Genomic DNA, 6,230 nt, shown 5'->3' on the forward strand with positions numbered 1-6,230 from the left:
GCTATGGATGACAGGATATGGCAGACAGGTCCCTGTAACCATTGCAACAAGAAGTCCAAGCTCTTGGTGAAATGGTTTTATTCAGAAATCCAGTTCTTTTCATATATATGCCCATAGGTTTACTCAGAGGCAGGAAAGCATCCAAGCTGTACACGCTTCCTTGATAGGAATAGAGACTTGAGGAAAATACAGTTCTAAATACTCAAGACATTTCCCATCTAGACCACAGAATCGCGTGGGAAGGAGTCGGGGAACTTCTTCTGGAGTTTAGCTAGACAAGACAAAAAGGCATGCAGAGAAACGGCAACATTTCAGACAGTGCAAGGTCATTTCAGTGAGCTTCAAAGAAAGAGAGAACACAGCTGTGTTCTCAGGCTGGCCGAGGGAGAGAAATGAAAGTGATGATTAAAGCATTTGTAATGTGAAATAAAGGCACAGTATTCGCAAGGGTGCAACACTCAAGACAGTGACATGGATGTAGGGATGCAGGCATGACACATTCTGTCTGGCACCATAGACCATTCTGATTCCTGTTGTTCTGAGAATCTTACTAGGCCCTTCCCTGATGGGTGTCAATTACCATATCTGAGCTCTTCAGCCATCTTATCAGTGTGAGAACTGTAGTCAGCCCTGCCTCTGTGCCCTAGTAAAGGAATTAATGTACATAGCCATAAACTGGTTCATCTTTTGCCCCATTTAGGGCAGAAATTTTTGAGGGAATCACCACCTAGTTCTCCATTACCTGTCAAAGAGACAGAATTGAAATGCCACTAATCCAGAGGAGTTAGCCGTGTTAGTCTGTAGTAGCAAAATCAAAAAGAGTCCAGTAGCACCTTTAAGACTAACCAACTTTATTGTAGCATAAGCTTTCGAGAATCGCAGTTCTCTTCATCAGATGCATCTGACGAAGAGAACTGTGATTCTCGAAAGCTTATGCTACAATAAAGTTGGTTAGTCTTAAAGGTGCTACTGGACTCTTTTTGATTTTAATGCCACTAAGCTTTTCAGATCTTGACTGCAAAAGTTGTTCCTGCCACAAGCCCCCCAGCTTTTTTAATGCATTCCTACAAACTTCTCTTCAAACAAAGTACACAACATGTATTTTTTTAAAAATAAAGCCACAGTTCCTATCTGATGCTCTATCCATATCAGTTTTCTTTGGGGGCTTTCCCAGCAAGAAAGCTTTTGGCCCTGTGTCTTCTGGGACCTGGGAGAAATTTTAAAAAAAATAAGTCCATGCAGGGAACTGTCCCTGGGGTCTTTCTCTCTGTGTGATGTGTCAGTTGCTACTTTGTTTTATTGATATTCTGTACTTAATAAAAATCATTATATCTCACTGCATCCTGTGGTGTTTGAGATACTCAGCAAGCGGTGTGGGAGGGAGAAAGGAGAAGCCGTGGAAGTTGATGGCATTGGTGAAGCAGGTGGGGGGCGGATTATGCATTGTGCTTGAATTTAAGCCAGAAAAACGAAGCGTCTTCCCTCCTCCTCCCGTTTAAAGCAGCATGTTACAGTTTCGCTTTTCCTCATTTTTTAGGGTACACTTGGACAACTGTGAGATCTGAGGAGCTAGATATTGGAAGATTTTTGTTCTCTATATTTATTTGCTCCTCTAAGATTACTGTACTGCTTGTGAGGTGGGGGGCACAGGGTAACATCTGTAACTATTACCCGATTCCGTTGGCTTTATTTTGCCCACTCACACAAGCGCTTGGATTCCTGTCCTAAGGCATTTCATTTCTCTCTGTCCCCTCTCGCAATAATGTTCCCATTAATCCTGAGATTCTCAGGAATCTTACTGATTTTCAGTGAGAATATTGGTAACAACAAAGAAACATCCTTGAACTTGCATTCACAGGGACTGTGTTACTTCTATTCAGGCTGTCAGTCAGCCGTGTCCTGTCTTTCCTCCTCAGAGCCCAGGGTGGCTAGCAACATATCAAACCAATAAAAAAACAATACAGCTCACAGTATATAAGAACACACACACATTCCCATCAGAAAAGGTGTTTTGTTTTTTTAAAATTTTTATAGAATTACCAAAACAAATAGAAAAACAATGTAAACACATACGCAATTCTGCGTGTTACATTATTGAATTAAACACATTAACACTTAGTAAAGCTTATAATAACAAAGCAATGTAAAGCTTATAATAACAAAGCAATGTAAAGCTTGTAATAAAGCAATGTACATAAAAGGTCATATAATTGTAACTTCTAAAGTAAGCTCTTATATTATATGGCCTCCATGTACTGAGAGAAAAGGTATTTGTTGACGTAAGATGAGGAACCTGAAATGGATGAAGCAGGGCAAAAGTGAAGCCTGAAAGACTTGCCTAAATCCTTTCACCAATTGTGTTATGTTCCCCAGACACAGAAGTGAATTCAGTGTCGAAGGGGTTCCCCAGGACTCAAAAGTAGGAAAGCCATTATGCTGCACAACCAGCTCTGGTCTGATATATGTTCTTGGTATTATAGAGGCAGTTTTAACAAATGGACATGAAAACTATCTATGAAAGACCTTTTATCTGAGAACAAAAACTCAGAAAAAACAAAAATACTGCAAGAGAAAGATACACAAGAGTTACACATTCACAAAGTTCCACAGCTGTGGACTTGCAACTCTTATCAGCCTGGGAAGTGCCATACACATTTTCAGCACACATTAAATAACTATAGACAAAAAAAACCTCTGATGTTAGGGCACTGTTGAATCACATGGGGTTTTTTTTATCTCTTGAATTCAGATCAGAACTGCAAGTTTACTTGCTTATCTTACCACAGTATCTAATTAGAAACTCGGTCTCTGGTTTAGGACACAATAGATTTGCCATCTCTGGTGTCATATGTGACAAGCATTTTACAGGGCAAAGAACATGGCACAAAGAAAGAAATCCAGAGGAGTTAGCCGTGTTAGTCTGTAGTAGCAAAATCAAAAAGAGTCCAGTAGCACCTTTAAGACTAACCAATTTTATTGTAGCATAAGCTTTCGAGAATCAAGTTCTCTTCGTCAGATGCGTGCATCTTCTCTCTCCTCCCCTCCTCCCCCCTCCTCTTCTATATTTGACCAGTTTCTGTACCATGCATCTGACAAAGAGAACTTGATTCTCGAAAGCTTATGCTACAATAAAATTGGTTAGTCTTAAAGGTGCTACTGGACTCTTTTTGACAAAGAAAGAAATGCATTGTGACCAACTGGCCTTATGAGTATTGTAGGTGTTTCACAACGAGGAATCAAAATATCAGTGGACAACTTTAATATGTGCTGTAGTAAACCCAGGGGCCAAGCAAAACTGCTCTGTAGTACTTTTGAAGGTTGTAGGGATTCTGCGCTGTGGGATTGGTTGGAGAAGCTCCCTCCTGCAAATGGTCATTGTCCAACCCTTTGGCTCCAAGGGTCTTTCACCATGAGTGTATCTTCGCGCCTTCAGAACCTGATCTGCAAAGATGGTTAGTCCTGTTCTCGTCCCTCCAAGCAGTCCCGCTTGTGCCTCTGTGTCCCAGCTACTCCCCTTCTGTGGCCAGTGCCCTCAGGGTTAGGAATGTGCTGAGCCAGCCTCGCCGCCCAGACACCAAATCCCTGTTTGTTCTGCCTGTGGCTTTTTTAAAAAGGCAAGAACCCCCCCAGAAGCCTAGCTGGAGCCATGGGTGGCAAGGACCATTCCCTGGCTGAAGTGGACTGCAGAGGAGCAAACGTAGCCGCCTGGGACTGGCACGCTCGGTAGTGTGAGCCCAAACAGTGAGTGGAAGGGGATGAGTGGGGTGTCCAGCGAGGGTTTTGTGTGTGGCTTTCAGAGCAGCTTGTGGGCGGTTTGGTTAAAGCCAGGAGCCGGGGGGTTCTTGAGTCGGAACTCTGGGTGGCTCTGCTAGGCACGGAAGGAGGCTGGGGATGAATCACACGGATGAGTGGTTGCATTTTATTTCTGGCTGTGGGAAGGGAGTGGGCTCTAATGGGTTGTGCCGGTGCTTGAGGTCTGAGAGCAATTGTCTTGGGAGTCTGTTTCTGTTCTGTTGCTTAGCTCTCCCTGTGCACAGCACTCAGGTAGGTAACCCTCGCTTTCGCCCCTGCAGTTCTCCCCTTCTGTTTCTCCCTCCCCACAAATCCCTTTGTCTGTGGGGAGATCTTGGATGCAAAGCATCTGGAAGTTCTCAAAGCACTTGGCTCATTCCTGTGGAAAGTGTTTGGCTATAGGTATAGGTGGCGTCGGGGCTTTTTTCCCAGGGGAAAAAGGTGGTGGAACTCAGTGGGTTGCCAGCACAGAGGGCCACTCTTGGCAGAAAGTACTGCCCCGGTACCACATGCGCATGCACAAAGTGCATGCATGCTCCCAGGACTGCACAATGATGCCACTTTGGGTCAGCTGGAACAAGGGGGGAGTTTTTAAAAGTTTAAATCACCCTTGGCGAAAATGTTCACATGGCTGGTGGCCCCGCCCCCTGATCTCCAGACGGGGGAGTTTAGGTTGCCCTCCGCGCCGCTGCCCTCGGCTAAACTCCCCTCTGTCTGGAGATCAGGGGGCGGGGCCACCGGTCATGTGAACATTTTCAAGAGGTGCCAGAACTCCGTTCCACCGCGTTCCTGCTGAAAAAAAGCCCCAGGTGGGGTAAATGATGCTGCTGGAAGATAACAGCAATAAAACAATCCTTTCAATCAGAAGGGGAACTCAGTATAACAGAAGCCAAATTTTCCACTGGTAAAAAATTAGCACAAATCCCCACCAGGGTAAACTGAGATAACAACATTGTGGCAGTCGTGATAATGGACAAGATAATGCAATGGGAAAGTATGCAGAATCCTAGTTACACCTCAAATTACTCAGAAAAATGGTTCCTTTTCATATCATATGTAGTATGAAAAGAATGTTGTAAAACCCTGTAAGTTAAAGCAATCTGTTTACAAAGATAGCTTTATTGTATGCATATTTAAACATTTCTGGTAATGTATACTATACAGGGCTTCCCAGCTTGACAGGAAGACAGAAGACCCACCCACCCCCTTTGTGAAATATGTTTAGTTTTTTTTCCTCAGGATGTTGTCTTGTCAATCAATTATAATTTTAAATTAAAAATCAAATGGTTTTTTAATGGACTAGGGTTGGTCTAGAGGCAGGCAGAACCCACAAAGCTGTGTCCCGTGCAGATGTGTAGTTCCACCGTAAGATGCCTGCATAGTGGCAGCTTTACCTGATTACTGAGGGGGTTTTGAGATGGCAGGGACAATGAATGAGATAGGAGGTGGTTTTCTTAGGTTGTGGGGGGCGGGTAGGAATGGTGGAGGCTAGACAAAGGTGGTAAAGAGATGTTGTCAGGCTATGGAAGACAGGATACGTTGAAGGCGACTCCCGACCCTTGCAGCAAGAAATCCAAGCTCTCTTGAGTAAATAAGTCTTTATTGAGATATCACAGGCTTCTCGGTACATATGTCCATAGGTTACACAGAAGCAATTAAAGGCGCCTGGCTGTACACAGGTCTCTTGGTACGAATGACGCATTGAGCACAGGATACATTATATCAACCCATACACATGTCCCCGCATCCCACCGGCTCTCCCAGCCGAACACAATCAGTAGTGGGAAGAGAAGGAGCCGCTCTAAGGCCGCTGCGGTAAGCCATCCAAGATAAGGGCTCGCCCATCCTGGAATCTGGAAAGCAACAAGGGAACAGGTGCAAGAGGCTATTGCAACATATCAAAAGATGAATAACAATATGGAGGGACAGTGGGCAATAGACCTGGTAGATGTTCTACAGCCTTCGCCAGGTGGATCAGCGATAAGGAGTGTAGTATAGCCAGGACTGAAGACAGCTCCCCGAAAGCATTCGTTCAACTCTCAGATTGTATCCTGGGCTTATCTCCCTAGCGCTGCCCAGCTTCCCACCCCTTTTGTTGATACATCACATTTCAGGCAGGGCAGGAGTTGGACGTGGAGGAGATGGTCAAGCTACACTCATTGTTTAGAACCCCTTTGGCTTTAAATGTTCCGTGCCCAAAACTGAGAGAGAACCCAGCTGATGCTCACAGGTAAGCAGGTAGGTCCCTGGAGCCTCTGGGCAGCTCATGTTCGGAGTGGAGGTGAGGAAAGGTTTGAAGTCAACTAGACGGGATGCTCGAGATCAGCACAGGGCAACAATGATGGAGCTCGGCATCACCGTCCCAAAAGAAATTTCTATTCGGGGGCTTCTTGTGGCTCTGCCGCTCTACTGGGCTCCTTCCTGCTTGGCTTTCAGAG

Source organism: Eublepharis macularius, chromosome 4 (assembly GCF_028583425.1).
Source record: "Eublepharis macularius isolate TG4126 chromosome 4, MPM_Emac_v1.0, whole genome shotgun sequence".
Classification (NCBI taxonomy): domain Eukaryota; kingdom Metazoa; phylum Chordata; class Lepidosauria; order Squamata; family Eublepharidae; genus Eublepharis; species Eublepharis macularius.